This window comes from Schistocerca piceifrons, chromosome 6, assembly GCF_021461385.2.
Source record: "Schistocerca piceifrons isolate TAMUIC-IGC-003096 chromosome 6, iqSchPice1.1, whole genome shotgun sequence".
Taxonomy (NCBI): domain Eukaryota; kingdom Metazoa; phylum Arthropoda; class Insecta; order Orthoptera; family Acrididae; genus Schistocerca; species Schistocerca piceifrons.
The window spans coordinates 308,492,828-308,505,609 of NC_060143.1; positions in this window are offsets into that span (position 1 = coordinate 308,492,828).

The following is a 12,782-nucleotide window of genomic DNA, read 5'->3' on the forward strand; positions in this document are numbered from 1 at the left end:
CCGTGGCATACGGAGCTCCATCGCAGTCTTTAATACTGGTAGCATGCCGCGACAGCGTGGACGTGAACCGTATGTGCAGTTGAAGGACTTTGAGCGAGGTTGGATAGTGGGCATGCGGGAGGCCGGGTGGACGTACCGCCGAATTGCTCAACACGTGGGGCGTGAGGTCTCCACAGTACATCGATGTTGTCGTCAGTGGTCGGCGGAAGGTGCACGTGCCCGTCGACCTGGGACCGGACCGCTGCGACGCACGGATGCACGCCAAGACCGTAGGATCCTACGCAGTGCCGTAGGGGACCGCACCGCCACTTCCCAGCAAATTAGGGACACTGTTGCTCCTGGGGTATCGGGAGGACCATTCGCAACCGTCTCCATGAAGCCGGGCTACGGTCCCGCACACCGTTAGGCCGTCTTCCGCTCACGCCCCAACATCGTGCAGCCCGCCTCCAGTGGTGTCGCGACAGGCGTGAATGGAGGGACGAATGGAGACGTGTCGTCTTCAACGATGAGAGTCGCTTCTGCCTTGGTGCCAATGATGGTCGTATGCGTGTTTGGCGCCGTGCAGGTGAGCGCCACAATCAGGACTGCATACGACCGAGGCACACAGGGCCAACACCCGGCATCATGGTGTGGGGAGCGATCTCCTACACTGGCCGTACACCACTGGTGATCGTCGAGGGGACACTGAATAGTGCACGGTACATCCAAACCGTCATCGAACCCATCGTTCTACCATTCCTAGACCGGCAAGGGAACTTGCTGTTCCAACAGGACAATGCACGGTCGCATGTATCCCGTGCCACCCAATGTGCTCTAGAAGGTGTAAGTCAACTATCCTGGCCAGCAAGATCTCCGGATCTGTCCCCCATTGAGCATGTTTGGGACTGGATGAAGCGTCGTCTCACGCGGTCTGCACGTCCAGCACGAACGCTGGTCCAACTAAGGCGCCAGGTGGAAATGGCATGGCAAGCCGTTCCACAGGACTACATCCAGCATCTCTACGATCGTCTCCATGGGAGAATAGCAGCCTGCGTTGCTGCGAAAGGTGGATATACACTGTACTAGTGCGGACATTGTGCATGCTCTGTTGCCTGTGTCTATGTGCCTGTGGTTCTGTCAGTGTGATCATGTGATGTATCTGACCCCAGGAATGTGTCAATAAAGTTTCCCCTTCCTGGGACAATGAATTCACGGTGTTCTTATTTCAATTTCCAGGAGTGTATATAAACCGTACTGTTCGCACTCATCCGATACCGTGTAGCTCGCTGGCCGTTTAGTGCGCTGCTATCGCAGTGGCTAACTAAAACAAGTCGTAGAGTCGCAACTGTTATGTTAGACAGTGATTAGTGTTAAAGACTCGGTACTCCTTCGACGAACAAGCGAAAAAATAACTTTAAACAAGAACAGCTTCTACATTCGCTCCGAAACTATTAATTGAAATTTTGGTAGATAAACGATTCGATGTAATATACATGGTGAGTCACTAACTATAGCCACCTAGAGTAACTCCGAAAGTATGATAGTAGCTGAAGCTATGTGGGACAAAAGCTGCATGGGCCAACGGCGGTCATAATATGACGTTGGTTCTTTGTTGCTAGGTGGGGTCGCTTTAGAGACATGAAGGTCAGCTTTTTATTTTTTTTTTTTTTTTAATGGGTAGCGTTAGTTCCGTACTTATTTTCTGAGACAAATCCAATGACATGTGGAACAGTAAGGTCTTTGAAGGTCAACGAAGGTCAAAAAGGTGACAAGAACGTCCATATACAGAAGGTGTTCGAAGTGATGACCATTGGTATCAGTGCAGTGCTGTAATTCTTGTCATGGATTGAGTGGTATTCCTTACCACATCAGCGCTTATCGAAGCACATGCTCTGATAATTCTCTCTCGTATATCGTGCAAATAGTAAATATTCGCCGAATACGGCGTATCCATTCAACGTGTCAGTGTCATGTAAACACCATTCAACGATTTCGCAATACAACACTAATAGGAAAGGTAAGACTAGTATCGTCGAATCAAGCGAATATGAAAGATGTATTCCTTCGAAGAACAAGTCGATACACTTCTCATTTACGGAGAATGCCATCGAAATTCAGTGAGAGCTAGAGACTTATACGCTGAAAGATATCCTCAACGTAGTCACCCTACACGTCATACATATAAATATGTATATGATGAATTGAGAACGACTGGATCTTTACGCATCGGAAAGATATACGGAAAAGGAGAGTTACTAACGAGGAAACGGTAATTGGTACTTTAGCCACTGTGGTTCGAGGTCCTTGTGTTAATTCGCATCAAGTCCGCAAGGGAATCGGGCGTGAGCCAGAGTAATGTTGTTCGTGTTCTGTATCGCCATAAATATCATCTCCACCATATCAGTCACTACCAAGAAATAAATGGTAGAGACTGTATGCAACGCACTGCCTTGTGCCGATTGGCTCTACTTCAGATTCAGAGGGATGACACATTTATTAATTTGAATTTATTTGCTGACGAGGCTACAATTTCGAAACATGGAAATGTTAATTTGCGTAACATACATTACTGGGCAACTGAAAATCCATGTTAGCTGCGGCGAATTGCACACCAAAAACCGTGGTCGGTAAATGTATGATGTGGGATTCTGGAGGACAGAATTATAGGCCTCTATTTCATCGAAGGAAATCTTAATGGTAGGAAGTACACCACATTCCTGCAAGAAACAATAGGTCTGTTATTGGAGGAAATACCTATAGGAGAAAGGAACAGAATGTGGTATCAATACGATGGATATCCGGCACATTTTCCGCTGATGGTTAGAAATGAGTTGCAGGGACAATTCCCAAATCGTTTGATTGCACGCGGAGGAGATGTGTCGTGGCCGGCTCGTTCGCTAGACTTGACGCCTCTGGATTTTTTCTTGTAGGGATTCGTAAAAGACATTGTTTATAAAGGCGTTCCAACTACACCTGAAGATAAGCGAGAGAGAACTGTCAGAGCATGTGCTTCGATAAGGGCCGATGTGATAAGGAATACCACTCAATCCATGATAAGAAGATTGCGGCACTGCGTTGTTACCAATGTTCATCACTTAGAACACCTTCTGTAAATGGACGCTCATGCCACTTTTGTAACCTTCGTTGACCTTCAAAGACCTAACTGTTACACGTCACTGAATTGGCCTCGATATCCGCTATCAGAAAATAAGTACCCAACTATAGCAACCCATTTAAGAAAACAAAGTTGACCTTCATATCTCTGAAGCGACTCTACCTAGCCACAAAATAGCAACGTCGTATTATTGCCCCCGTCGTCCCATGCAACTTTTGTCCCACAAACTCTTCAGCTCCTGTCATACTTTCGGAGTTATTCTTGGTGGCAATAGTTAGTGACTCTCTCGGTACTTAAATATCACCTGACAGCGTATTCTGCCGCCAGGCGTGTCATTGTTTTGTGAAACACCTCAAGCAATTCTTGCACTACTGCGACGATTTCCATGAAGGTTTAGAAGCACTCCTTTCTCGTCTAGGCAGACCAAGTAATCCTGCTTTGTGGAAAAAAATAAATCCATTTTCCGTTATGAAGAACATGAAATATGTACGAAGAATATTCGTACGAAGAATATTCGTACGGGGTCTAATCTCGCTGATTAGCATGGCACTTACATCTACGAAAGAAACAACTGTTTTATAATACATCCACAGGAAGGATACAGCTAAGGGAAAAGCGGCTCATCTCATCAGTATTTATGCAGTGAGGAGTCCTCATCTCTGTGCGACACTGAAGACAGGAAAGCATATAATTATCCACATTACACCAACTGAGACAGTACGTAGCCGGAGGAGTACGTCATCGTGGTTAAAATCGGGACGGTAGACCTCAGTACTGAACCGTTTCTTTTGTCTATTTCGCAAAACTAGATGAGAGTGGGTACCCCTTGCAGCTGCACGTATACAGTGGGTAGCACGAGTACAGAGTCCCTGGAAGACACTGTGTTCGCTTAATTTCTTGGTGAATGAGGCAAGGTCTTTACACAGACTTTTCAATCCACTTCTATGAAACAGGTAGAGTTACGTTTACATTTATATTCATAAAAATATAATATTTTAAGTGATGTAAGGACTCAGTTGCTTATAAGCTATATCCTGTTTTAAAAACACTTAAAATATATTTATGTAAATACTTGATTACATACAGGGAGCTCCATTTACTTGAAAAAAATCCCTATAACATTATTTCACAAGATTTTAAATCAGTTCAAATGAATGTTTAAAATCAACCTTGTTAGCTTGGTTACTGAAGAACAGGATAAACGCTATGTTGTAGAATACTACTTCTGATAGCTTTTACACGTCAGATAAATGAATATTTACATAATAATATGTATATTATAGCAGAAAAGACAGAGATCCTTTACTAGAAACAGTAGCTTTTTTACAGAACAGCTTGATGTTCCTTCTTAGCACTTTCTTCCTGAAGAGAACATGAGAACATATAGGAAATAGGAATGGTTCTATTTTGAAAATAAGAGTACTACATCTCACCAAATAATAAAGAAATCACACAGGATATGATGGTCCTACATAAATTTAAGATTACATGTGATAATATGATCACTATAAACTGCCTAAAACTGCGCACAAAACAACAAATAAATAGAGTCAAGAAGCGAGAAGTCTAGCTTATCAGAATTTATCTGTATTTACGTAAATGATGTGACGGACAGAGTGAGTAGCAATCTGCGGCTGTTTGCTGTTGATGCTGTAGTGTCGTCGTTGAGTGATTGTAGGAGAATACGAGATAATTGGTGTGATGAATGGCAGTTAGCTCTAAACGTAGAAAACTGTAAGCTAATGCAAATGAGTAGGAAATACAAACGCGTAATGTTCGAATACAGCATTAGTAGTGTCCTACTTAAAACAGTCACGTCGTGTAAGTATTTGGGCGAAGAATTGCAAAGTGATATCAAATGGAGCGAGCACGTAAGGAACGCGGTAGGGAAGACGATTGGTTCAGTGGATGAATATTTTAAAAGTGTGGTCAATCCTTAAGGGAGGCCGCGCATAAAACACTACTGCGACCTAATCTTCAGTACTGCTCGAGTGCTTGAGATCCCCACCATGTCGGGTTGAAGGAAGACGTCGAAGTAATTAATTCACAAGCGTGCTACTAGATGTGTTACCAATAAATTCTACCATCACGGGAGTATTACAGTTATGCTTCGTGAACTCAGATGGAAATTGCTGGAGGAAAGACGACGTTCTTTTCTCAGAACACTATTGAGAAAAATTAGAGAAACGTAGTTTTAAAGTGATTGCAGAACATTCTGCTGCCGCGGAGCCGACATACACTTCGCGTAAGGACCACGCAGATGTGAGAAACTAAGGCTCGTACTCGAGGGAGTGAAAATACTCATGGATTCCAGATCATGAACGTGACTGCCCTATGGTGCATCTCTGGTGCGCCTGTGACTTTCACTGAAGTAATTGGGCCGTACTTCTCTGATACCTGTTTAGTGGATGTAGACGTGTACTTAAGCACGTTTGAAGGGTATGCCATTGATTAAATTCCGGTACAAACCCACTGTGTGGGTTTCTTCCAAGATGGGGCACCATGGCTTTATGCGCATATTGTTTGTACATATCTTGACCAAACATTTCTCGATCTGCCGTGGTGGAATATCGCACTGGCTTTCACTATAATCAGACTTGACCTCCCGTGATTTTTGGTTGTGAGAAATGAAGAGAAAATCAACATGAATGACCTGTATGATAGAATACGAGAAGTGATATTATCCACTCTCCGTGAAATACGTTTATGAGCTTCATTTGCTAGTTATTATCATTGGTTTCTACGTGTTACACAAGTTGGCGAACAAGATGAGACTTCCACGTACGTTACAAATTTTGGCAACTTCCGTTCAAATAGACGTTTCATCACCAAGAACATAGCTAATATTCGAGAGTAAAATAATTTTGACTTATTTGTTTCTCCACGTCTGAATGGTAGTAGTGACATCACAACTGCTCTATAAGTAACGAAAAGTATTATCAAGTGTATCCTAAACCGCCAAATGTTAATACATAATATTGTGGGCATATAATTAGATATTTTTGTTTTTGTAACAGGAGATGAGACACAATGCTTATATATGTGCAGAAAGAACATAAAACTTGTAGAGAAGCAAAGCCAAATGAGAAAAACGAAGCAGTCATGTGGATTTTAAAACATTCGCGCGTAATGACGCCATGAGAAAAATGGGCCTGTCAGAATTACAAAAACTGTCGATGCGATACTTTAAAACTTTTAACATGATTTAGCGTAAACATTGTTGTCTAATGTGTTTGAAAATTACGTTGCATGTTTTTCAGATAAAAAGCTAAAAATAACCGATAAAACAGCAAAGTCAAGTGGATTTACATAAGCTTTGCGCCCAATGACGGGTTAGAGATCGTACCTTTACGTTCGACTTGGGCACCTCGTCCATTGTACCTATTTTTCACTTTTGTTTATTCCAAGTTATTGCTTCCAACTTTTATTTTTCAAACATGGAACTGTAATTCGGAAACACGTCAGAATATAACTGTCACGAATGGGTCGCGGATGTGACTAGAAATGCATAAAATTGCATAAGGTGGACATGTAGGAAAGGAACCTAACGTCAGCCAGGGCGATGGGAAGCAGGAGAGGTTGCGTTTTGTGGCAAGGGACGCTGGAGCTACATGACCAACTACGACAGAATGTTCTGGAAGGACGACAGGACACGGGAGACGCGCGTGATCACGGGGGATTGCATCAGACGAGCCTATATAAGCAGGGCCGCTGGTGCTGCTAGGAGATTCCTTTGACAGTTGCCTCAGACGCTGGACCTGAGTTACTCTGCCCTCGAGACGGGACATAGTTTCTCGTGGCACTTAGCTGCAAAGGGTACATGCAGGATTGCCCAACTTACATGCAATGTGTTGGTGCCTCTGAGGGTTCGACAGTGGTCTTATCCAACCTCATGTTTCATCCCAATTATTTCATCAGAAGTACGCGTCCTTTATACCACCGAGTTCCCTTATCTGCAAAGAATTTCCAGCTTGTTTTCCAGCACCAGAACTTTGAGTTGGACGAGCCACCTTATTTCTGGATTTAGCGTCTAGCTCCCATCCTGATCCGCTCGCAGGAAACTACAGACGCAACATAACTCTTTTAAGCTAAAGCAAGCAAACAGTTTTTCGGATTGTGAGTTTTTGTAATTACGACACGCCCATTTTCTCATGAGGTCGTTGGGCGAAAACTGACTTTTTATCATTTGAAGTTGATTCTCTACAACGTAACTTAAGTTTTATATTATTTCTGCACTCGTAGTGTACATAAATAAGGATTGTCTCTCATCTCTTATTATGAGAACAAATAAAAACAAATATTTCTATATGTCCATCATTTTACGTGTTATCATAAAAAACAACTGGAGCGGTTTTCCGTTATTTTAATAATTTTGACTGAACGTGTATAAGAGAGGATCAAAAAGTTCCGTTTATAAGGCCGTACAGTCAAAATCGCCATGAGCAATCATCCGACCGACACGACCAGTAAAAAACACACATCTGGTAAAACACTGTGTTCTATTGTGTGAAGAAGTCTGTAACTCTCTGCTGCAGGTCCTCGTCTGACCGAAATCTGGGTCTTTCTTAAGATATTGGAAGCGTGATAATCGCGTGGAAAGAGATGAGGGTGTCTCCCACTTGAGTTAGCATAGCTTCACCCTTCTGACATTTGTGACATGAGGATGTACGTTATCACGAATTAACCCCACGCAGCTTTGCGCACCATTCCACAATCGTGGTTTCCGACGGACATGCTATCATAAACACAGGCTCCATTCTCCGATGGATGTCTTTCGGTTTTTGTTCTTCGGCAGCCAACAAAAGAATATCACATTGGTCCAGTTTCGACGCATTTGGTAGTAACGTCGCCATAGTTCACGTTTCGCTATTTACTGCACGCACGTCGGAACACACGAATGCACGCAAATCCCTTGCATGCGATGTCGTCCTTATTTAGCCGAATCGGAGTCGAACTTCATTGCGTATAGGCTGCAGCAAAGCCATTAAAACGTAAATTTTTTTATCGCCCATTACAGAAGTCGTGTACACTGACGCAAAAAATCGCAACATCAACAAGGAGCTGTTGGCGTGTTTCTACATCTGTAAGATGATATGTATTCAGATTTAGTGACAGACGCGCGAGAATGGTTCTAGTAGCGCCAATATGAGGATGCAAATCGGGTTTCCCTTAAATACATGTTGTAACGATCGTGAGCGTTAGAAACCTTGGCAATGTGACGTAGTGAGGTGATGTTAGTCAAGAATGCCTTTAAAGGCAACAAAGACGCCGTTATCAACACCATACTGAATTTCCGTCATCACGGAGCTCCTGTTGCATTTCCCTGCTCACAAGGTGGGCTACACTTTCGTGCCTCGGATCCAAATCAGTGATGGTACCAAGATACCTTCGTAGCCGAAGATGAGCGACTGCGTTTCCCCGGACGAGCGGTAACGACGAGATTGGCGATTGTCGTTCTGAGTTCGTAGTGCACCGACTAGCGTGGAAAGTTCAGGATTGGAGCACGTATCGCAGCACAGTTGATGTCCGTCTGCGGTTATGGGCTAACTGTTGCAACACACGCAGATGGATACATTTCACATATTCTATCGGCAGTTTGCGCTAGTACTTCTAGATACCTGGCGCAGACAGTTCGAATCTTTTGCGCGTCAGGAGGTAGGCGTGATAGCCAAATGCTTTGCAGAATGTCGTCGCTCACTGCGTTGCTTGCCAACGTACGTAATCGGCGCAGCAGCTGCGATGGCGTGCGATCGCCAAACACTTGCGGGAACTTGATCCACCATCGTAGTAATATTGCGGAATCAGTAGGCTACAGATGCGCAGCGCGGCTGCCGTGGAGTGCGGAAGATATGCGATTTGGTTGAGTGCGCCACGCGGTTGACGCGACTGTACTTTCTGCGATGCGGCACGGTACGGAGCGCAAACGTGTGTCGGACTAAACGCCGGTGCCCATCGAACATTACGTCGGGGTCACCAACTGTTGCGGGTTAGCAACCTCTTTCTATTAGTTTAGGAATAACCCGTAACACAAAATGACATATTTAATGAGAGAGCGAACAAACAACAGAATAAATGCTATAGCTGTGGAAAAAAGAATAAACTTAGATCACAGGTTGTGTCAGAGATGTTGTTGCATGGAATCTTTCACTTGTACGTAGCACTAAATCCTACACATATATACTGTACATTAGCTTGCGTACACTTCACTACCACTGGTGTCATGCAAATACAGGGGATTGCTCCCACCAGCCTGCGTCCTTGGTGCACTGAACGTTTCGAGTCCCCGTTCACCTAGCTGACGTCGTTTATGGAGGCTACCATCGACCTAGTGTAGAAAAATGTGACACGTTTCCATTGATCGACGGTCGAATTCCGCAATCGCAGCTGACGATGTCGTTAGGTCAACGTTTGAACACGTAGGGGTGGTCTGCTGCGGAACTCCACGTTCAACAATGTACAATGAAAGGTGTGTTCCAAACACTTGTGCAGACACCAGCATTGTGCTCTTTCGGCAGAGATGCCAGAGATCACCATCTATCCTACTTTACACAGCACACAAGTCTCCGATCCCCACGTTCTGTGAAGAGTCGTCGACGTCCAGCTATTTAGCGTCTAGTGGTAGTTTCACTGTCCTACCTCCTTCCATAGATGCTCACTACAGGAGCACGTGAACATTCGACCACCTTCGCCGTTTCGCAGATACTCGTTCACAGGCTTTGCGTAACAATAATCTTCCCTTTTTCAAAGGCGCTTATCTCAAAAGATTTCCCCATTTGCTGCCCATATCTTCGCTAGGGTGATTGCCCGTTCTTGTCTACTCCGCTACATCGTTTTGTTACCGCATCACGTGCGCGCAACGCCACCTGGCAGCATCCAGCGTCGCCATGGACAGTGGTCACAATGTTTTGTCAGATGAGTGTATATTAACCTGCGATCTTGCAGTGTTAATCCCTTAAATGTTTTACCTAGACAAATGTTTCATAGTCCCGAAATTTCATTACTCTAATTACTTTTTGGTGCTTCTTTCCGCCAGTGTATTTAAACAGGCTGTTCGCCTCCTCGTAACGCAGGAAACACCCTCCCAAATCCTGCCTCAGTATGTTATGCGAGACCTAACCAGCGCTCCACACTAGTTGCGATGTGATGAAGGTTAGACGTTACCTGACTGGATGGTCGCCACCGACTGCTGGGAGCCGCTCTGTGGCGGCAGGAGGTCGGCTATCTGCGACGGCGGCCGCCGGAACAGGTACATGGCGCGCCGCAGCATCTCCACTGCAAACACGCACAGGCACACAAGAGCGTTCAGCACGGGGCAGAGGCAACAGCAGCTGCGGCCAGAACGACATTTCCACTTCTTTGTTATAGACAGTACTGACCGCATCTTTAGTACACGTAAATTAACTGTTCCTTTGCTTTAAAATAAATACTACGGCATTTCCTTAACGAAAATATCAGCCCACTGCATCACTTACAAAAATCTACGTATATTCTAATTAATCTACACATTAATTAATATTATTAAGGAACAAAAATCTGTCTCCTATCTGTACCTTGACCTTGTGTTGTAGTATGCTCTCCTTTCCACACGTACCTCAGTTGTTCTTATGTGGCATTCTCTTTATCCAACGGCCCGCTCCACTGTAGGTATGTCCAACAATTCTGTCCTTTCTCCACTCAAGCACATCCTCTACGCAACTGATAAGCCTAGTACACTAGTCGGTAACATTCGGACAAATTCACATCGTTTACATATTTACGTGCAATACTAAGGAGATATATTACACGGGACTAACACATGAAATCTGTGATACTGAATGCGAATGGAAAGCTTCGATTGTTGGAAGCGTTCTAGACAAGTGCTGTGGATTTGTGAAGCAAATTTCATACATGACGCTAGTGCGCCAATTCTAAAACACTGTTCCAGGGTTTGTAGCTATTACCAAGTAGGCAGGACAGCAGACGTCGAACGAATCCAGACGCGGGCTGCTGGGCTTGTAACAGTTCTCCATACTCCATACGAAAGTAGAACAAAAACGACGTTCTATTCACAAAACCATGTTCAATAAATTGAGATTATGGGTATTTAAAGGAGACTGTAAGAAATTTCTGCTACCACTATCACATATCCTCTTGTTTAGCATTAGGATAGGTCATATGAGTTTAAGGAATACGTTCCAGTGCTAATTGAACAGAACAGGAAATAATTAACGTAGGGGGTGTTAGATATATAAGGGCAGACATTTTTATGGGTGACTGAGGACAGTATACTGAACAACACTACATCAGTATTCACTTCATTTATGATTAAATAATTACAGCTAGTAGCAGTAGTATATTTTTAGGTTGGTTAGTAACCTCCAAGAAAATGTGTATTTTCCTCCGGGCAGCAGGCCGGGTGTTGAAGTGTGGACACGTGGACGCAAAACGGTTAGTCTATACTGACAGCTGTGTCTACTTAGTGGTGCATTTCCGGCAATGCAGAAAACATCAGGTACTAAATTATGTGGCGTGTTTGTGGAAAGACTGATAGATAGGGAGAAAAAACAACTAACACACTAACACACGTATTAGGGTACCAATGATCACAATATCTGCGGCCGGCCGCGGTGGCCGTGCGGTTCTAGGCGCTGCAGTCCGGAACCGTGGGACTGCTACGGTCGCAGGTTCGAATCCTGCCTCGGGCATGGATGTGTGTGATGTCTTTAGGTTAGTTAGGTTTAAGTGGTTTTAAGTTCTAGGAGACTGATGACCTAAGACGTTAAGTCCCGCTGGCCGCGGTGGCCGTGCGGTTCTGGCGTTGCAGTCCGGAACCGCGGGACTGCTACGGTCGCAGGTTCGAATCCTGCCTCGGGCATGCGTATGTGTGATGTCCTTAGGTTAATTAGGTTTAAGTAGTTCTAAGTTCTAGGGGACTTATGACCCAAGATGTTGAGTCCCATAGTGCTCAGAGCCATTTGAACCATTTTTTGTTAAGTCCCATAGTGCTCAGAGCCATTTGAACCATTTGAACAATGTCTGCTCTTACATTTATAGCACCACATACATGCTGCGTGTTTCACTGTTATAAGTACAGGCGAAACGGACGCTTAGAAGACAGATTAACAATCAAATAATCCTTATAAACATAGGTCCGAAAACCAATTGTTTCCGTGATACTACGCATTACGAGCACATGAACACCTCTTAGCAGAGTCGCCGAGGTTCCATATTGCAGATACGCACTTGAGGACAAATGCAATGCAACATATGTTCAACGTGGCCACCGTTCATGTGAAGGCACATTCAACATGTCCCCTCATCCACGTTTGAATGTTTTCAAAAATTTCTCGGCGTATTCTGAATGCATTGACAACCATCAACAACGTGTTCTCGGAATCCATCGACACTCTCAATGGGGCTGAAATACTCCGAAGCTTTTAAATATCCCCACACAAAAAAATCAAAACGTACTTTTAGACATTTACCGGTGTTGCAGCACTGGCATGACTGCACTTGTTCATACGTCGAATCCACGAAATCACTGTTTTACGGACCTAAGTTTACTAATATTGTTTGTTTGTTTCATTGTTCTCCATTCGCCATTTTCGTTTGTACCTATAAGAGTCCCAACCTTTCGTATATTCCCAGATGACGTCGGTTAATTTGGCAGTCTTCCATGAAACGTCGATGAATAGCTTTCACATCCGGG